General features: G+C 39.3%; 1 protein-coding gene across 1 annotated transcript in view; it reads left to right on the top strand.

The window, feature by feature from the left end:
- The window catches only part of LOC124605394 (phosphatidylinositol 4,5-bisphosphate 3-kinase catalytic subunit delta isoform), a 158,073-nt gene that overhangs the window by 17,324 nt on the left and 117,848 nt on the right, over nt 1–22,901 (top strand). The gene's annotated exons all lie outside the window — the stretch shown is intronic.

Genomic DNA, 22,901 nt, shown 5'->3' on the forward strand with positions numbered 1-22,901 from the left:
GAATGAAACACATTTGTTCATCAAGAGGGTAATGAGGGATGTTTCAGTGACTGCTGTAGCAGAAACTTACCAAAAGATTGCTCAGAAAACAAGAAATGTGGTCAAATGTAAAGATGTGGCACCAAAGAATGTGTTCAGACTCTTCTGAATGACACTGTAATTGAAACTGAGGATGACAAAGCAAAAACAGAAATACTGAACTCTGTTTTTTAGTGTTCCTTTACTAAGGAAGATACAGATGTACTGTTTCAGGGTATTTCATGCACCATTGCAAAACAGAGTAAGTAATGTGGATATTAATACTAGTGGTGTTGAGGAACAACTAAAATCAAACACAGCTGATGGTATCCTTGTCAGCTCCTATATAGAATTTGCAGCTCAGTTTGCTACTGTTTTACAAAAATCATACTGCAGATCCCTTGAATAAAAAACTGTGGCCAGTGATTGGAAAACAAGCACAAATCACACCTGACTACAGGAAGCAAAATGGAAGTGATCCACAGAACTACCATCCAATCTCAGCGACATCCACCTATCTTAAAATCCTACAGTATATTCCAAGCTCAGACATAATGAGATATTTCAAACAGAAATACCTCATCTATGCAAACCAGCATTAATCCCAGAAACATCAATCATGTGAAATCCAGCTTGTGCTTTTCTCACTTGACATCCTAAAAGTTATAGAGCAAGAAAATCAAGCAGATGCAATATTTTTTACCTTCTGAAAAGCATTTAACACAGGGCTACAAAGATGTTTATTGACCAAAGTATGATTTGTGACTGGGATGGGGATTTCTTGGTAGCTAGGACACAGAATGTTATCTTGGATGCAGAGTTTCTGAGAGAAGTGGAAGTAATCTTGGTGTGCCCCAGGGAAATGTGTTGGGGACAGGACCCATGCTGTTCACAATATATATGAATGGCTTTCCAGATATGGTAGTGATGTTATCTGTAGTCAATTATTGCCTGAAGAAAGCTACAGAAATAGTTGGTAAAATCATGATAAGGTTTCAAAGTGGAGCAGAGATTGGCAATTTGCTTCACAAAACAAACAAATGTTGTACCCTGTGACTACATTATCAGTGATTCACAATTGGAATCACTCATCTCGTACAAAAACCTTGGTATACCAGTTTGTAGGATATAAAAGGGAATGATCACATATACCCAGTTGGGATAGTTGATATAGTACTGAATCAGCAGCATTTTAGAGATCAGTAATTATTGAGTCCATCTTATTACTATGACCCATAGCTTGCAAGATGTCGTAGGAGAAAAGCACATGCTGGGTTTTGCATAACAGGTGTTTTTGTAATGTGTGCTGGTTGGTGTGGAGGTGGTCATTCTATTTGAGACACCTCATTACCTTTAAACTTAGAACATGTTCCAAGATCCTGCAACAAGTGTTGGATAGTAGTTTTGTGGATTATTTCTGCTGCTCTTCTTGTAAAGGGGTGTGAACTGTGCTTTCTTCCAGTCACAGAGTAGAGTTTTTTGTCCAAGGGAATAACAGTGTATTATGGTTAAGAGAGAGGTTGATTCAGTTGAAAATTTTTTGTACATTCTGTCAGTGATTCCATATGAAACTTTATTCAGTTTTAGCGATTTCAGCTGTTTCTAAATGCCACTTACATTTATATCTATACTGCTCAATTTTGCAGAAGCACCAGAGGTGGTACTCTGTGATCTTCCTTTGTAAAGAAACATTTGAAAAGAGAGTTCAGCATTTCTGCTTTTGAATTGCTGTCCTCAATTTCAGTTCTACATCTGCATCTACATCCATTCTGTGCAAGTCAATGTTAAAGAACAAGGTTAGAGGTACTTTCTACTGTACCAGCTGTTAGGGCTTCTCCCTGTTCTATTCACATATGGAGTGTGGGAAGAATGACAGTTTAGACACTTCCAAGCACACTATAATTAATCTGACATTGTTCTCATGATCCCTATAGGAGTGACACAGGAGGTTGTGATATATACCTAGAGTTAACATTTAAAAGTGGTTCTTTAATCTCTGTAAGAAGGCTGTGATCATCTTTTAGGATGGGTCACATGAGTGATTTGTGGGCAATCTCTTTTGTGAGACTAAATGCATTTGCCTAGTATTCTATCAATAATCCCAAGTCTGCCATGAGCTTTACCTATGACTAGGTCTATGTGATCCTTCCGTTTCATATACCTACAAATAGTTGAACCAGGCTTTCATGAGTTGACTGGTTCCAGCTGTGACTCATTGACACTGTGGTCATAGGATATTACTTTTTTTTTTTATTGCGGCATGCATAATTTTACATTTTTGAGTATTTAAAGCAAGCTACCAGTTGTTACACCACTTTGCAATCCTACCAAAATCCGACTAATTGTTGTGCAGCTTATTTCACACAATACTTTGTTATAGATAACTGAATCATCTGTGAAAAGTCAGAGGTTATTGTTAATATTATCTGTGGGTCATTAATATGCAATAGGAAGAGCAAAGATAGCAACACACTTTTGTGGGGGATGCCTGAAGTAACTTCTACTTCTATCGATGAATCTCCAACCAAGATAACATCCTGTGTCCTCCCTACCAAAAAATCCTTAATCCAGTCACAAATTCCACTCGATATCCCATTTGATTGTACTTTTGATAATAAGCGAAGGTGTGGTACTGAGTCAAATGCTTTTTGGAAATCGAGAAATACTGCATCTACCTAACTGCCTTTATCCATGAGATTCAGGATGTCATGTGAAAAAAAGTGCGAGTTGGGTTTCACATGATCGATGTTTTTGGAATTCATGCTGGTTGGCATGGAGGAAGTAATTTTTGTTTGAGATACTTTATTACATTTGAACTCAGAATATGTTCTAAGAATCCACAACAAATGGACGTTGAAGATATTGGATGGTGATTTTGTGGATCGCTCATGCTACCCTTCTTGTAAAACGGGTGTAATGTGAGGATGTTTTCCAGCTACTGGACTTGGTTTTTTTTTGTTTGAGGGATCTATGGTAAGCTGTAGTTAAAAGAGGAGAGTTCCTGCATCATCCACAAGTGTCTGTGCACTGACTTTGGTGCCACTGTCAGCCTCATCTGTTTGATGCACTTCTTTGGGTGGTATACTAATAGGTCACATTCTACGATAGCTATCATTATTCAGAGTGATGGAGAATCACCAATGCAAGTATGACGTCAAGACCAGGTGAGGGACATCATTCATTCCAGTAATGAGTTAATTCAGGTATTGCAATATTGGATATATATTAGCAATATTGCAATATTGAAATAATGCAGTTTGTTTTGCCTATGATAAGTGATTCATAAAAATTATTAAGATTGCGAGAAAAGCAGCTGATATATAACAAGTTGATAGGAAGACTGAAAGACATAGTCTGCTGTCAGGCTTTAATGTTGCAAAAAAAATTGTGACAATATTAGTAGTTGCCATCAGAAGCTTTTGAGTCTTTTGATTGATCAAGATGTTCTGAAATACTTACGTTTGAGTATTGAAAGTGGTGGTGAGATTTTGCAACTGGAACTAAGGGAAGTAAAATTCTTTAGAGCAGGTAACAAGTGGTTGCATGCTCCCCCCCTGCGCCCCTAATCCTCCCAACATACACCCCCCCCTTCCCCGCCCCACACACGCACACATTTAGCTTGTCAGAGCATTGTTAGTGCATCATTTGTAGAGGTCACAATGAACCAATAAATTGCTGGATTACCTGAATTGTGCGTGTTCACGGCAAGCATCAGGTTGACCTAACCTTTAAACTACTAAAGGCACTCCTGTATCTAATTACACATTACATCAATTAGCTCTGAAGAAGGACATTGTTTGGGAGCTTGCTTTGAGTTCAAGTCAGTGTATGTGCCTATTTACTCTTCAACATACCAACTATACAGTGAGATGTAAAAGCGAGATTATTAGCGTAAAAGTGAATCAGAGACTAATACGAAGATCAAAGCTGGCGAGATCTGGTCTTCTTCCAGCTTGTGTACTGGCTCAGCCAACTTGTTTTGAGAAATTTGCTATTTTAATCTGAATTTTAAACTGTGATCCAATTTGGCATTTTTTATTCCAACATAGCTGTGCCAAAGGTAAATATTACACTCAGAAATGTGCAAAGATTTAAGTAAAATGAAAAAAAAGGAAGTTTGTCTATCATATCTAGTATCTGTCAGTAATGTCTGGTTTCAAGCTTATAATTTCAAAATCTTTCTGTACAGCCACTGAAATAGTCTGTTCCAGCTGAAATAAGCAGCCACAGGCAGGCGGCAGTAGGGGTGACACTCACATGAGTGTAGTCAGGGAACCATGCAGTATGGTGCAAAGTCTTACTGCCACTGCTGGGGACTCTTGGTCATGGGTGGCCAAGTGGTTTGCTCTTGCACCACCTGGAAAGTAGCCTACACTACCTGTGCCTGCCTATGAGCGAGCTGTCAGGTGTTTGTGGATGTCCATGGCCATGAGACAACATTGGAGCAGCCTGATTTAAAAGTTATTTGAACATGACGTTAATATTCATGAAAAATATTGCATTTTTCTTCATAGACCATTACGTGAACCGACTCTGGTTAGACTCTTTGATCCCAGGATAAAAAGTTAAATCATAGATACAACTTTAACTCAACTCATGTGTACAATAGCAAGTTAATCCTTGTCTCACCAGCAGTGCCAATGGCCTTGCCGTGGTGGTAACAATGGTTCCCATCAGATCACTGATGTCACACTGGCCTTGGCTAGCAATTTGGTGAGGATGACATGACACTTGTTGGGCATTCAAGGCCTGTTTGGATGGAGTTTGAGTTTCGACAGCAATAGTGGCGGAATATTTGAAGAAAAATTTGGAGAGTATTTTGTGTAAATTTCCTGGTCATATTGTAGTTTTAAATGGAGATTTCAACTTATCAGTCACAGACTGGGAGACTCGGTGATTAGGGTGATAGTAGGAACAGGAAATTGTGTGCAATTGTTCTAAGTGCCTTATCTAAAAATTACTTTGAGCATTCAATCATAGAACAGACTCGTAAAGGTGACATCTTAGATTTGCCAGTGACAAACCAATGTGAATTGACTCAGTTAACATAGAAAAAGGAATAAGGCCATTACATCATCATTAAATACAATTGTGATTTGGAATAGAAAGCAAGGTAACAAGATCTTTCTGTTTAGCAAGAGTGACCAGAAACAGTTTCAGATTACCTGAGCAGTCACTATAAAAGTTTCATTTCCAGTGCTAGCAATGTTGAGTATTGAGGGACAAAGTTTAAGAGTGTTGTATAATATGTTTTAGAGTGGTATGTGCTGAGCAAAGTTGTGGTTTGACAACCATGTTAAAAAGCTGCTATGAAAGCAAAAAGTGATTTTCTGCAAATTTGTACAAACAAAAACTAAATGAACCCAAAATTAATGTAAGGAGAGCCCTGCATGTAGCATTCAGTGGATTCAAAAGTAAATTCTAGCTACTGACTTGACAGAAAATCCAGGAAGCATTTGGTCTGATGTTAAATCAGTAAATAGATTGAAGCCATCTATCCAGACACCCTGTGATCATAATGGCACTGAAGTGGAGGATGACTTAGAAAAGACCAAGGTTCTAAACATCTTTTTCCAAAACTGTTTCGCAGAGGGAGATCATATTGTAGTTCTTCCATTAAATTGTCACACAAATGACAAAAGACAGATTTTGAGACAAGTAACAATGGAATGGAAAAACAACAGTCTAATTGGATGCCAACAAGAGTTTACACAAAATATGTCCCTCTTCTAGCAGCAGTGTACTGTAAGTCTCTGGAGAAGTGGAGTGTTCCTGATGATTGTGAAAAATCACAGGTCTGTATTGAACAGACACAAAAAACTTCAGGCCTATATCTCTGATGGTTTGTTGTTAAATTTTGGAACATGTTTTATGCTCATGTATTATAACATTTGTGGAAACCAAAAATCACTCTTCAGGAATCAACAACAGCTCCAAAAATGATGACTGTGTGAAATCCAGCTCGCTCTGTTCATCCACGGTTCTCAGAAAGCAGTCAATACGGGCGCCCAGGTAGATGCTGTATCGCTTGACTTCTGGAAGGCATTCAATGCAGTTCTGAATTGGTACCTAATGGACAAAATATGAGCATACAGAATATTAGGTCAACTGGATTAGATCAATTGTGTGATTGGATCAAAGAGTTTGTAGCAGACAAAACACAGCATGTCATTCACAGTGGAGAGAAGTCTTCAGATATAAAAGCAACTTCAGTCGTAGCCCAAGGGAGTGTTATAGGACCATTACTTTTCAGAATATATATAAGTGACTTAGTAGATAATGTTGGAATTTCCATCAGGCCTTTTGCAAATGATGGTGTTATGCACAGAAGTGTTGCAGTGCTAGAAAATGTGGTGAAATGCTGGAGTACCTGCAGAGGATCGATGTTTGGTGAAGCGAGTGGCAATTGACCCTCATTGTAAACAAATGTAATGTATTGTCTACACATAGAAAGAGCCATTATTGTGTGATTGCAGAACAATTGCTTGAGTCAATTACTTCCATAAAATATCTAGGTGCATGCGTACAGAGTGATTTAAAGTGGTACAAACACACAAAATTAAATCAGCAAAGAAAGTAACTTACAAAACCCAAGTTTGACTAATAATTGAATATTACTCACAAGTCTTTAATCCATACAAGATAGGATTGATACTGGAAATCCAAAGAAGACCAACTTGTTTTGATACAGGCAGTGCCACCTCCCCCCCCCCCCCCCTCCCTCCCTCCCTCCCTCTCTCTCTCTCTCTCTCTCTCTCTCTCTATTCCCAGGGGGCTCACAACTCTTTTGTGAATATGTGCGTGGCTACCATGGGGTCCTCGCCTTTGCAGCATTTCTTCCTTTCCATACTGCATGTTTATACTTCCACTCTCTCTCTCTCTCTCTCTCTCTCTCTCTCTCTCTCCATTGGATGGTTTACTTGATACCGACTCTGCTTGGACCTGGTTTATGATTGGGTCTTGAGTTTCCAGTCCAGCATATTCTACAACTTTTCATCAAATAAACACTTGGTCCCCATTGTTTCGTTTGACCTGCTACCAATTTTCAAAGTTCCTCAGAAGTGTGGATCATGCAGAGGAGGTCGCCCAATGTGGTGTGTGCTCCACCATTTTCCCTTTCCATCTGTTTACTCATCCCTTTCATACAGTAATACACCAAAAACCCAACATGGTAGCCATCCTGTTGTGGGGGAGATGTTGTCAGGTACCTGCACAGTGGTAGCCCCCTGACCATGCGGAGATTTCTGTGTTGATGCCCAAGCTGAAAACTCCCCATGCATGTCAAGGAGTATATGCTCATAGTGATTCGGGCACAGGGACTCTGAGTAAGGGATTACTGGCCAGTCAGCCATTGCTGAGTCTGGGTGGTGCCTATGGGGAGAGCCCCTGTTCGGAGTGGGTGACAAGTTTGGGGAAATGGCAGCCATCTCTAAAATGAAAAGTGGGTCAGTTCTGATTGAAATAGCATCCCTTGCCTAGTCATGGGCACTGCTCACTCATAACGAGCTGGGTGACGTACTGGTAACTATCATTCCCCATAACAGTCTGAATTTAGTTCAGTGCATCATTTTCTACAGAGACCTGCTCTTACAGTGTGATGATGAGTGCACCAACTTGGAGCAATGTGTTGTACACTTTGTCTGTCGTGTACATAGGGGGTCAAAGGACAATAGTGTTGCTACTCGTGCCTTCATCTTGGCATTTGAGGGTGATTCATTCCCTGAAAAGATCAAGGTGATAGTATACTGATGCGATGTCAAACTGTATGTCCCCACCCCTGTGTGGTGCTTAAAATGCTTGAAATTTGGGCCCATGTATTTGTGTTGCGATGCTAGCCCCCTCTCTAGAGATTGTGGATGAGCGCTGCATGCGAAAGCTCCCTGTGCACCTCCTCCCATCGGTGTCAGCTGTGAAAGCACCACTCTCTTTGCTTACAAGATTGCGCTGTTTATCAGAGAGAAAAGAAAATTCAAGAATACAAGACTCTGGACAAACTCGGTTACCAAGAGTCTAAGAAGAAGTACGAGAAGTTGCACCCAGCAGGCCAAATAATGTCATATGCTACAGCTACAATGACACCGCCCCTTTGGCAATGGTACTCCTGCCCATTACACCTCCTACAGTAGGCCCTCAAAGCCGCTCAACCATGCATGCCCCCGTGATACTTGGGGGCTCTCCTCTTGCTGCGTCCCCCACACTTACTTTGGGACCAGTAGTTTCCCACCCACCAGGGACACTGGCCCCCACCTCTCAACCAAAGATAAATCCCCCTCTTCCAGCTTCTCTCTCCGGGAAGGGGTCCATTGGGACACTTCCTTCGATGTTTCCACCAGTCTATAACCGAACACCAGCCATTAGCTGAAGAAGCCACAGGTTCATGGTTGCAGGGATTCGTGTTCATCTCTTTTACCTGAAACTAATTCAGAGAAGCCCTCACATTCATCAGAATCCTCTAATGAGAGGAAAGACAAGAAAAAGTTCTCCAAGAAGAAGGATATTCTGGTGGACCCCACACCACCATATCCAGCCGGTTGCCCTCCTGTGTCTGAGGCGGAGAGTCCAGCGGGCCCTGAGATCCAACCTAAGGCATAACCTGCCTCCATTGGTCCCTTCATGGCCTCACTGTACATCAATGATGTTATTCTCCACTGGAATTTGTAGCAGTTTTTTCCACCACCTGGCTGGGCTATGACATCTTTAAAGCATATTACCTGCCTTCTGCATTGCCCTTCATAGATACCAGCAATGCAAACCTGAGCCATTTATGGATACTAGGGATATTATAAGAATTGTGTTACCTATGACAGAGTGTCCGGCGGAGTTTGCACTTATGTGCTAGACACTCCATAGCAAAATCATGCCTCTTCATATCCCTTAGGAGTCTGCGGCTGTTTGGGTAAGGGCATTTCAGGATATATCTGCAATGTTTACCTCCCTCCCAATGATGAGGTGTCTCAGAACACACTTTGCATTTGTTTGTTTGCTGTCCCCACCTTTCCTAATCGTGGGTGATTTCAAAGTCCATAACCCTTTGTGGGATTGAAAGATGACCGCTGGCTGTGGCAAAGGCCTCAAAAATTTACTAGCACAACTTGACCGTTGCCTCTCGAATAGTTGTACCCCAGTCCACTTCAGTGTAGCATACAGAATCTTCTCGGCCATAGACCTTTCCATTTGTACCCCTTGTCTTCTCCCATCCATCCACTGGAGAGTCCATGATGACCAGTGTGGTAGTGACTACTTCCCGATCTTCCTGTCCCTCCCTTAGTGTTACTGCCCTAGATGGCTGCCCAGATGGGCTCTCAACAGTGCTGAGTGGAATGCTTTCACATCTGTTGTTGGCCTCGGGCCCCCTGCCCACACAGAGATATCGATGATGCAGTCCACTGTACAAATACAGCCATTCTTTCAGGAGCTGATGTAGTAACCCTCTTTTCCTCAGGCCTGCCCTAAAGGAAGACAGTACCTTGGTGGTCCTTGGAAATCACAGAGGCCACTCGAGATCATTAGCGGGCACTCCAGCAACATAAGCAGCACCCACCATTGGAGCACCTCATTGCCTTTAAGTGGATCTGTGCCCAGGTCTGCCACTTAATAGAAAGCCAGAAGGGAGAATGGTGGGAACGGTACATGTCTACCATCGGACCATGTATCTCTCCTTCGCAGGTTTAAGCGAAGATCAAATGTGTCTATGGATACCAGACAGCTACATGTGTACCTGGTATTACGTTGAATGGCACCGTCTACACAGGCCCAGGAACTGCCGCCAAACATTTTGCTCTGCGTGTGAGAATTATCAACATGCATTTCATTTTCTAGAACAGCAGTTGGAGCGAAAGCAGTTTACTACATGCCACCTGGAGCTATATAATGCTCCATTCAGTGAGTGGGAATTCATCAATGTCCTCGTCAACTGCCCTGATACAGTCCCAGGGCCAGACCACATCCACAACCAAATGATCAAGCACATGGCAGTGGATTGTCAATGTCATGTGCTTTCCATCTTTAACTGCATCTGGAGGGAGGGCCAATTCTCATCGGAATGATGAGAAAGCATCATTGTCCCAGTACTGAAACTGGGTAAGCACCCTCTAGAGACAGACAGTTATCACCAAATAAGTCTCACCTGTGTCCTCTGTAAGTTGCTTAAATGCATGGTGAGCTGGCAGCTGTGTTAGCTCCTTGAGTCTCAGGGTCTTCTGGCTCCCTCCCAGGGTGGTTTTCATCAAGACCGTTTCACTACTGATAATCAGGTTTACCTGGAGCCTGCCATCTGAACAGCTTTTACCTACATCAGCTCCATATAGCTGTCTTCTTCAGCCTGCAAAAGGCTTATGACACTACATCCTCGCTGCCGTATGTGAGTGGGGTCTCTGTGGTTTATACAGATGTATAGAAGTATCTGATACATAACATATTACAGAAAACATAAGAAAAATATCTACTATACAAGTCATAGTTTATACATATAGCAGGACATGGCATTCAGATTTTCAGATCTGTGGAACATTGTGTCACAAGACAATTGATACAAAGTCAAAACCACAGCATTACAACACTAAACTATAGAAATAAGTGCAGAGACAATCTAAATTACTAGAATTACAAATTGCAAATATAATCTATAAAGTAACACCTTTAAATTCTTCAAAAGAGAAGAGAAAGAATTCAGAGCCTAAGTGTACAACGAGTGAGCTGACTCGAAAAACTCCAGATGACAGGTACAGACCAGAAGAATATACTCAGTCATGAGTAGAAATATAACACAAAATCAATCAGCCAGATAAACCAGAGTATTTAAGGATATGTTGACTCCTGAAAGGACAAAATAATGAAACAATATTAGGGCCTAAGCATACGATGTGGGGACCGACCCATGAGTCCAAACTGCACCAGGTACACACCAGCAAAAAATGTTTCAACACAACAAAATGAATAAAGTTTATAAACATAGTTAAGCATGAGTTTGCCCACGGCTCATGTTCCAGTGAGATACAGTATTGTTCACGTGACTGTTGTCTCTAAACAAGTGCCACGTCAGTGCTCCTGGAAGAGAGCTGCGGCAGTGACATGGCTCCGTTATTGTTCCCACGTAGTGATTTGCGAAGGTGGAAAAAATCGAGATTTGAGCAGTGATTAAGTACTTAGTGAAGAAAGGTATGAAAGCAAAGGACATTCATTCCGATTTCCAGAATACACTGGGGGCTCTGCTCCTTAATATTCAACTGTTGCAAGTGGGCAAATGAATCTACATTTGGTCAGGAGAGCTTAGCTGATGATCCACGCAGTGGTCGGCCAAGATGTGTCACTACTCCAGAAATCATTGCAAAAGTGCACAAAATGGTCTTTGAGGATCGTCGATTGAAAGTGCGTGAAATTGCTCACACTTGCCAGATGTCGTCTGAAAGGGTATATCACATTTTAACTGAAGAATTTGAAATGGAAAAATTATCTTCAAGATGGGTGCCCTGACTCTTGATGTTGGATCAACAACACATGCCGTAGCAAAATTACACAAACTAAGGTATGAACTGTTGCCACGCCCACCTTATTCACCTGATATGGCTCCGTCAGATTTCCATCTCTTCTCAAAACATGGACGAAGTTTTACTTCAAACGAAGAATTGATAGCCGGAATTGGCAACTATTTTGCGGGCCTGGGGGAAACTCATTTTCAAGATGGGGTCAAGGCACCGTAACATCGTTGGACCAAGTGCATTAATCTACAAGGAGACTAAATTGAAAAATAAAAAAAGTTTCAGTGATATAAGTACCTTTTTCTATTCTCTTCCAAGAACTTTTCAAACCACCCTCGTAGTAAATGCCTTCCACACTATTTGATAATTGTTCATATAAACTATTTACGTACATAGAGGTCTAGAAGATCAGTAGGGTACAGCCATACAGCAGTGTGGGAGTGGATCCACCCACATCTTTCAGTTTCCTCCTTAGATTTCTCATCACATGCTTCAACAGATAGCTTAATTCCGTTCTAGCATTCACATCAAATCCTGCAGCATTATTTTGTGTACTAAATATGCTGTTCAGTACCTTCCTCACACTGTACGGCATATGCTCTGCCTATTTATATTGCAAAAGTAAGTATATAGGGCTTACGTCATAATGGATTAAAAAGTGTTCGCATATGAAACTTTAATAAACAGAGCTAAATGCAATGAAAAAATGAACTAGTAAGGTGATAATGCAGTAATCTATTACAAAACATAATTATATAGTTGTATGAACCTGCAGATACAGTGTATCATAAATTTAAACTTAGTCAATAGATAAGACAGAATTTTAGAAATCGTATTGTACATACTACATTCCTGACAAGCAAAACACAACTATATAGTCATATGAATCTGCAAACATAGTGTATATCTTCTTCTGGACTATAGGTCAATATGCATTCATGTTCAAAGGTCTTGTCCTCTATACTAAAAGTTAATAGTACCTGAGATTTTACTAGTTTTCTTTGCTTACTCTTACTCCTCTTTACACTACAATGGACATTTCCACAAAATTCTTACTATACTTGACCTTGACTCTAGATTGTTCAGATATACCACAAAGTGGGCTATCTGTATCAATCAGAATCATCTTCTCTATTGTCAGACACGTCATGTAAAAGATCGATTTCAATTTCATCAAGTGCTACATCCATCCTGTCTTCACAGGGTTTTATCTGCTTTACTGTTATTGTAGCATTGCTTTTCTTACTTGTGTTGTCAGGTCAAGATTGAAGACAATGAATGGCTTCCATGGCATAACTAACATCGCATATTACAGAAGAACACAAAATATATTACTGTCAAAATTGCACCTCCTTCTTAGGTCTTCTTTCACTTCGTTCCACCAATTTGGATACAAATTTTGACTAACCACAGCTAGCTTATTCTAGAGTGCCCATTTATCTATCTTATCATCAATCTGGTTCCAGACAAACTTCAAAAAGTTTTCACCTTTATTCTCTAGGCTCACAAATAACTTATCTTTACTGTTTGATCATTAATCTGCATGACATTAATGAAAAACTGATTTGACTGGACTGGTATTCCATGACTCTCACTTACATACATCACTTACCTGACCTCTATTGTCAGCATCAGTCACAGGCAACTCTGACACTTCATTATTCTTAAACTCCACAAATACCCGATAATCATCATCATCATCATCATCATCATCATATTTCTCCAAAATTACCTCATCAGCATCATTAATAACACAAGTCTCATCTCCATCAAAGTCACTTACCTTACTGACATTCATTTGACATAAGCTATCAGTCTCATACTTACCGACCTCAGTTATTTCATAGCTCTCATTCACATCTACATCGAAAATACCACTTATTTCAGATCCAATACAGTCATCACCTGATTTACATACATAACACTGTTTTCTGACCAAGAGTTCATTAATACATACTATATATAAATTCTCACTACTCTCACATTCTGATTTGTGATTAGCACCTACATCACCATAGTTAAACATAATATCCCAAAACTTTTGATCAAAACATAAATGAGAAATCTGATATTACTTCTGTTCAATTTCAGGTACCTGTGTCGTACCATTAACATTGTTATTGTTGTCTAATTGCAAGTGCAACCTAGGGTTCCCATGCTTGTTGTGTTTCCTCACCTTCATTGAGGCGAACTGCCATTTCCCGAGTAGCTACTTCTATGATTGTTTCTTCTATTAAAATGCCTATCGTTATTCCCATTATTCCTGTCCTACTGATGTTCAAAATTTCTCTTATTGACACTTTGATCCTGATAGAAGTTACCATAATCCCTGTTTCTGTAATTATTCCCATTGTAATTTCTATCATTCCAATTGTTAATGGGTGGTTTATGGTCGACACTTCCTTATATTCTCACAAATATTTAAAATGTTTCAAACAGCCAACAAACTAAAATGTCTCACTACATTAATTAACAAAAGCGTTTCAGATTTCAGGTAATTGATGGGGAAACAGAACTTTCAGGCACTTTTGAGGCATTCAGAAAATTTGTAATATCTTTGTGGCTGTTTGGTGTATACATTAAAGTCGTACATTCTTTCTACTGCCCTATCCAGCCTGTCAACATATTGTAAAAATTGTTAAAGACAATCGTTGGGTCCATGTACTAAATCCCACTGCAACATTTCTGGTAATGTCCTTTGCATGAAATAATGAGTAGGCCACATGGTATAGGACGTTCTTTATAAAAAGAAATTATGTTCACGTCTCATCACAAAGCGTGGAGACCAGAGGATCGTCCACTGTGACAATAGTATACAAAGTACCCTCTGCCACACTCCATAAACTGGCTTGTGGAGTTTTGCAGAAATGTGCAGACATGAAGACTTGTGGCATTTTTTGGAGAGGCCTATAGAAAATTGACCAGACTTTGGTGGAATTTCATTGATAACTTTAAGAAAGTTACACATACACAAATTAGTGAATTTGTAAGTCATTTAGTACAGATGTAGTGCGCACATATAGTGTCCTGTAATGTAGCACCAATTATTAAGATGACTATTACTGCATGCAGTAAGCTTTCTGGTTTTAATTGTGAACTTCCATGTTATGTTTTCACTTTTTGATCGACTATTTCTGCTGTTTTATAATTGGATAATTGTACAATACATTGATACCGTGCTTGGAAACAGTGCACAAGGCCAAAATTGGACATTTGTTAAAAAAAAAAAAAGATGGGGTACTTGTCAAAAATAATGAAGCTGGAAAGCTTAAAAATTCCTTTTAACAAATACTTAGCTGTGGTACCCAACATTAAGAAGATAAAGCGAATCGTCTGTTCATTATTAAATTAAGGTAAAAATACTGACTTAGATTAAATGGTAACAGCTTTTGAATAAACATTTCTTTTCTGACTTCAAGGCAATTTCAGAATTTTAAATCACATTTACTGTCTGTGACAAAACTACTGTGTATGTTCTTTGTTACAGAATTGCCATAGTAATAAGGAAAGAGAAACAACATTCTAGTTAAGTGAAATTTATATTAGTGTGGATGGTTGAATGAGGAACTTATGAAAAATTGAAAAGTGTCATTGTGTGACTTCAGGAAGATAATAATTGATTCTCCCATCCATTGTAAAGATCAAGGAAACCTGTGTTGCGTAAATTGTAGCCTTTGTTCCTTACACAGATTTCTGGGTATGAAATGAGACAACAGTCAGATTGACACATTTTTTTTTTCTTTTGAAACAATTAATATAGAGAAATCATCCCAGCACTGTTTACAAAAACTTCAGTCCAAAGACTGGTTTGATGCAGCTCTCCATGCTACTCTATCCTGTGCAAGTCTTTTCATCTCCGAGTAACTACTGCAACCTACATCCTTCTGATCTGCTTACTATATTCATCTCTTGGTTTCCCTCTACAATTTTTGCCCTCCACGCTTCCCTCCAATACTAAATTTGTGATCCCTTGTTGCCTCAGAATGTGTCCTACCAACTGTCTTATAGTGAAGTTGTGCCACAACTCCTTTTCTCCCCAATTCTATTCAGTACCTCCTCATTACTTACATATCTACCCATCTAATCTTCAGCATTCTATTGCAGCATCACATTTCAAAAGATTCCATTGTCTTCTTGTCTAAACTGTTTATAATCCATGTTTCACTCCCAAACATAGCTACACTCCATACAAATACTTTCAGAAAAGACTTCCGGACACTTAAATCTATACTCTATGTTAACAAATTTCTTCAGAAACTCTTTCCTTACCATTGCCAGTCCACGTTTTATATCCTTCCTACTACGACCATCATCAGCGATTTTGCTGCCCAAATAGCAAAACTCATCTACTACTTTAAGTGTCTGATTTGATAATCTAATTCCCTCAGTATCACCTGGTTTAATTCAACTAGATTCCATTATCCTTGTTTTGCTTTTATTGATGTTAATCTTACAACCTCCTTTCAAGACACTGTCTATTCCATTCAACTGTTCTTCCAAGTCCTTTTCTATCTGACAGAATTACAGTGTCATCAGCAAACCTCAAAGTTTTTATTTCTTCTCCCTGGATTTTAATTCCTACTCAAAGTTTTTCTTTCGTTTCCTTTACTGCTTGCTCAGTATACAGATTGAATAACATTGCGGATAGGCTACAACCCTGTCTTATTCCCTTCTCAACCACTGCTTCCCTCTGGTGCCCCTCGACTTTTATAACTGACATGTGGTTTTTGTACAAATTGTAAATAGCCTTTCGCTCCCTGTATTTTACCCCTGCCATCTTCAGAATTTGAAAGAGAGTATTCCGGTCAACATTGTCAAAAGCTTTCTCTAAGTCTACAAATGCTATAGCATAAAGTTTCCCATTCCTTGACATATCTCTGTAAATGTAACTACATTTCTACAGAATCCAAACGGATCTTCACCGAGGTCGGCTTCTACCACTTTTTCCATCCATCTGCAAAGAATTTGTATTTTTATTTTGCAGCTGTGATTTATTAACCTGACAGTTCAGTAATTTTTACACCTGTCAGCACCTGCTTTCTTTGGAATTGGAATTATTGTATTCTTCTTGAAGTCTGAGGGTATTTTGCCTGTTTCCCCACAACTTGCTCACCAGGTAGAAGAATTTTGCCGTGGCTGCCTCTCCCAAGGCTATCAGCAGTTCTAATGGAACGTTGTCTACTCCTGAGGCCTTGTTTCAACTTAAGTCTTTCAGTGCTCTGTCAAATTCTTCACACAGTATTATATTCCCCATCTCATCTTCATCTATGTCCTCTTCCATTTCCATAATACTACCCTCAAGTACATCGCCCTTGTATAGACCCTCTATACATTCCGGCCTATTTGCTTTCCCTTCTTTGCTCAGGACTGGTTTTCCATCTGAGCTCTTCACATTCATGCAGGTGGTTCTCTTTTCTCCAAAGGTCTCTTTACTTTTCCGTAGGCAGCATCTGTCTTATCCCTAGTGATATATGTTTCTACATTCTTATATTAGTTCTCTAGCCAGTCTCGCTTAGCCATTTTGCACTTCATGTTGATTTTATTTTTGAGACATTTTTATTACTTTATGGCTGTTTCACTTACTACAATTTTATGTTTTATCCTTTCATCAGTTAAATTCAATATCTCTTGTGTTATCCAAGAATTTCTGCTAGCCCTTGTCTCTTTACCTACTTGATCCTCTGCTGGCTTTGCTATTTCATCTGTCAAAGCTACCCATTCTTCTTCTACTGTAATACTTTCCCCTGTTCTTGACAATCATTCCTTAATGCTACCGGTAAAAGTCTCTAAAACTTCTGATTCTTTCAGTCTATCCAGGTCCCATCTTCTTTAATTTGTGCCTTTATTGCAGATTCTTCCGTTTTAAGCTAAAGTTCATAACCAGTGAATTGTGGCCTGTGCCAACATCTGCCCCTGTAAATGTCTTGCAATTCAAAATCTGGTTTCTAAATCTGTCTAACCATTATATAATCAATCTGAAACCTTCCGATGTCTCCAGGTCTCTTCCATATATACAGCTTTCTTTCGTGATTCATAAACCAATTGTTAATGATGATTAAGTTATGCTCTGTGCAAAATTCTATCAGGCTGCTTCCTCTTTCATTCCTTACCCCCAGTCCATATCACCTACTACTTTTCCATCTCTTCCTTTTCCTACTATCAAATTCTAGCCCCCTATGACTATTAAATTTTCATCTCCCTTAACTATCTGAATAATTTCTTTTATCTCATCATCTGTGGTGCTAGTTGGCATATAAGCTTGTACTACTGTGGTAGGCATGGGCTTTATGTCTATCTTGCCTGCTGTAGTGTGTTCACAATGTTGTTCGTAGTAGCTTTTTATTCAGTATTAAACCTACTCCTCCATTACCCCTATTTGATTTTGTATTTATAACCCTCTATTCACCTGACCAGAAGTCCTGTTCCTCCTGCCACCAAAATTTATTAAATCCCACTATATGTAACTTTAACATATCCTTTTCCCTTTGTAAATTTTCTAACCTATGTGCTTGATTAAGGGATCTGTCATTCCAGGCTCTGATCCGTAGAATGCTAGTTTTGTTTCTCCTGATAACGATGTCATCCAGAGAAGTCCCCACCAGGAGATCTGAATGGAGGACATCTTACCTCCAGAATATGTTACCCAAGAGGGCACCATCATCATTTAACCATCCAGTAAAGCTGCATGCCCTTAGGAAAAATTACAGCTATAGTTTCCCCTTGCTTTCATCCGTTCACAGTACAGACACAGCAATGCCGTTTTGGTTGACGTTACAAGGCCACCTCACTCAATCACCCAGACTGTTGCCCCTTCAGCTACTGAAAAGGCTGGTGCCTCTCTTCAGGAACCACTCATTTGCCTGGCCTCTCAACGGAATTAAGAGGAACAAGGAAAAAACCTTCTGAAAACCCATATTGGATGAAATATTGCAAATGGATGAAATACTGCAAAAGCAAATTGAAGAAATTTGTAATGTGGAAGCCATACCCAAAGAGTGGTGAATAGCATAGATCTGTCCATTGTGCAAGTGAGGCAGCATGAAAAGTGACAGCAATTACATATGATTTACACAATTTTATCATTTGCCACTCTGGAGTGATCAAAAGGTAATTAGCAAAGAACTTCAGGAAAAATTGCTCAGTAACCAAATAGATCCACAACCTCAAAACATTCAAAAGTATTGTCTGCTTAGCTCTAAACAGTGTGTGTCAGCCTTTGACATTAACAGTTTGACTCTTTATATTATGAGGCCAATGTAAATTTGGGGTTGACCTGAAACAGCACACCATAAGTACAGTCACCCTGGTAGACACAAAATACAAGATGAGTTTCTAAGGGTGTCGCTTTTATTCCTTTGAGGTCAGAATAGTAGTGCAGCAAGTGGATGACTTGTCTGTGCTGCTTTTCATCCAAACCTGATGAATAAAAATAACATAAAACAGCTGCATCCCCGGAAAATGGAAATGAAATATACTATACCTGATGAATAAAAATAACATAAAACAGCTGCATCCCCGGAAAATGGAAATGAAATGTACTATTTTGTGTCTTATCCTCTCAAATAATGTAGAAATTGCTAGAATCCAAATCAACCTGCTAAAGGAATTTGTGGAATGAACTGGCACACACACATTCTTAAAAAGACGATCATCAAAGATCCCCTTTAAAATTCCATGCATAATGCAGGTACATCAATATATAACGCCCCTTATAATAGTAAGTTTGTTGGAGGTACCCTTTCACGGGGTTTATGACTATGATTGTGTAATTAATTGAGTATAAGCAATCAGACTATTACTTTTATCTTCTAAACACAACATGCAGGGTGATGATTATTGAACTATATGAAATAAAATTGTAATAACTTCTGAATGGTTTGTGTTGGGTTGTTCAAACTGCACAGTTGGCCACGGTGCATGATGGCAAATAGTATGCGCATGCGCCTTGTGGCTGTCGGCCATTTGCACATGAAAATGTCACAGTACAACTTGCCTGAGTTTATAGTGCCGGTGAAGGCTTACTACGTGAGCAGTAACAGCCCAACTGTGGCTCAAAGAAAGTTTGCAACTGAGTTCAAGATGAAGACAGCAGGTCCAAGTGTGCTAACTATCAAGAATTTGATTTGGAAGTTTGAGAGAATGAGTAGTGCTCGTGATGACGGTGTTGGCAATGTCGGTCATTCAAAAAGGGTGAAAACTCTGAAAACATCAAGAAGACGTGTGCTGTGTGTCAAACCAGCCCCAGGAAATCTATCAGACAAGTGAGAAATAACTGGGAGACACTGCGACAAATTATTGTTAAAGATCTGCATCTCCTCACACACAAAATTCAAACCCATCAGCCACTAAGCCCCAGGACCATGAACAGTGGTTGTGTTCTGTCAACACTATTATCCAGAGAACTGCCGAACAGGACTTTGATGTGAATATGATTTGGTTTAGTGACGAAGCCCACTTTCATTTGGAGGGATTCATCAGTAAGCAAAATTGGTGCATTTGGGGGACTGAGAATCTGCATTTCACGATCAAGAAGTCTCTTCACCCTCAACGGGTGACTGTGTGGTATGCAATATCCAGTCACGGAATAATCGGTGTGATATTCCTTGACGGCACGGTGACTACCGAACAGTACGTGAAGGTTTTGGAAGATGATTTGATCTCCAGTGACCCTGATCTCAACAAGATGTGGTTCATGCAAGATGGAGCTCAATCCCATCAAAGCAGGAGAGTGTTTGATGTCCTGGAGCAGCACTTTGGGGATCACATTTAGGCTTTGGGGTACCAAGAGGCTACTGACATGGGCCTCAATTGGCCACCATATTCTCGGAATCTATAAATATGAAACTCCTTGTATGGGCTATATTAAAGAGAAGGTGTACAGCAATAAGACCAGAACCTTGCTGAACTGAAAACAGCTATTCAGGAGGTCATCGACAGTATTGATGTTTGGACACTTCAGCGAGTCAAGGAGAACTTTGTTATTCATCTGTACCTGATGATGGCAGGCATATCGAACATGTCTCAACCTAAATCCTGTAGTGATGTTTACATGTTGAGTAAAGTGTGTGCAAGCTTTAGTTTGTAACTAATTTACATTTTTCATATAGTTCAATAATTGTCACCTTGTGTTTTCTAAATGAGAGTAGAGATTAGAGTACAGTATTTGAACATTCGTTTAGCTGGTGTTATTATTTGTAAAGAGGTGAAAAAAATTACTGGCAGTCTAAGTTGGACATATAATTTTGAAATAAGTGTTAATAATTTTAAGCTTCAGAGATTCATTAGATAAAATGAAACCTTCTAACATTTATCTCTTGGAAAGAGTTTTGCAAAATCAGTCATTAACAAGAGCTTCTACATAGCACTCTACTATGAGGTATTAACAGACTAGCAATACTCTCCCTCACAATAAGGTTTACCAACTGAACAGTCTAACTTTGAAAGAATGTTTCTCGTACAGTATCTATTCAGGCAATGATCAAATGTGTTTCTAGAATAAGGAGGCCCTCTCAGTAGGTACACTTACTTGGAATGCTCTTAAAGCAAAATCACTTTACTCAAAATTCAGCTTTTTATCAATTCTTTGTTTAAGACTGGTTTCATAACAGAGTGGAATAATATGTTAGTTATTTTTTCAACAAGTAAATTTTCAGTTCAGATTGTGAAATCTAAGAAAGCAATCTTTCTTAAATTTGACTAGTGATTTTATTCCTGTTTTAAGCACTTCAGCTATTACATCATTATAATCATCACCATCATTATTAACAAAACCAAAATGCCCTTTAAAATTAGATTCAGTATTGTGGACACTCAGCATAACATCAGGAATTGGGAATAGGATATGAGCACAGGTTAAATGCCTAAGGTCAATGACTGTTTGGTAACACATGAAATTTAAATTTCACAAATATATTAGTTCACAATAAAGGAGATACTGATTCATGGATGGCATGTATTAGTATTGCGCAAGTGTGATTCATCACGTAAGTTGCTCTAATGTAATTCTTCTTTCTGGAGCTTGCACAAACATTCCATGTTGTAGTAAGCTGGTAATGCATTCATTTGAGGCTCATTTTCAGTAGATTTGCAGATAATTACCCATGCTTCTGCACCAAGATGTTGACAGTCTAAAGGCTAGTGACTGGCTGGTGGCCATTCTGCTCTTGGTGCATTGTCCACCTCCTACATGCCTAGGGTCTTCCCTCCAGCTTTTCCTTCCTTAAAAATACATTATTACCTATCAATCCCTGTGTACGAATCATTAATAGGACCATCATTTTTTCATACATAAATAAAACAAAAAATATTCATTGCTACAAATAGTGAAAAATATATACATTTATGAACAGACAATAATGATGCAGCAGTTACATTAATGGCATAAAGTATTGGTGCTACCGACATAGTAGAAAAAATTAAGTATATTGGTAATATCGTTATAAAAACAGCTTGACCATGAATATGCGAAGTTGCGATGACCTCTCTCAGCAGAATATGTAATTATACAACAGTTCTGAAACCATTAGTTTTGTAAGTAAGTGAAACCTTGTTCTTGGGTGGCAGTAAAGGACAAGAATGTGTACAGTATCATTAGAAGAAAACTGGGATCCAATAACAAGAATGGCATTCATGAAAATAATTGACAAAGGAATTTACAATAAAGTATATAAACTCATAGGGATGATACGCAAAAGATAAGCATGATGTTCTGGTCAGCTGAAATGAGTGGACAGAATTAGGAAGAGTATAAAGATGTTTAAACTGTTTCGGTATAAAACCCTAAACCACAATGCCCCGGTTTACAAGTACCGGAGGAAGCATCCTATAAATCTAGCCTGAAGATGCTTTTGACAGATATCTCTTCCACAAGAAGATAGTGAGAAACAGGCTGAATTGAAACTAATGACCAAAAACAAGATGTGAAGTGTGAACAAACCATCTCATGAGCCGGCCGAAGTGGCCGTGCGGTTAAAGGCGCTGCAGTCTGGAACCGCAAGACCGCTACGGTCGCAGGTTCGAATCCTGCCTCGGGCATGGATGTTTGTGATGTCCTTAGGTTAGTTAGGTTTAACTAGTTCTAAGTTCTAGGGGACTAATGACCTTAGCAGTTGAGTCCCATAGTGCTCAGAGCCATTTGAACCATTTTTGAAACCATGTCATGAACATTGCAGGAATAGTGTGTTTAGAAGGAAGCAAAGCTCACTGCTTGTGAAAACGTTATGTAATCTCGTGAACTCAGTTCTGCCAAACCAGAAAAATTACCCTGTTGGCATTTTCAGTGATATTTCCATAACCTATGATTGTTGATTTATTTTACAGAAGTACCAGCAGCAGATGCTTTTTCCCTGTTAATGTGCATCTTTACTCATCCTACATCATTGAAGGCTCTCCTTGATGATGGAATTT

This window comes from Schistocerca americana, chromosome 3 (assembly GCF_021461395.2).
Source record: "Schistocerca americana isolate TAMUIC-IGC-003095 chromosome 3, iqSchAmer2.1, whole genome shotgun sequence".
Classification (NCBI taxonomy): domain Eukaryota; kingdom Metazoa; phylum Arthropoda; class Insecta; order Orthoptera; family Acrididae; genus Schistocerca; species Schistocerca americana.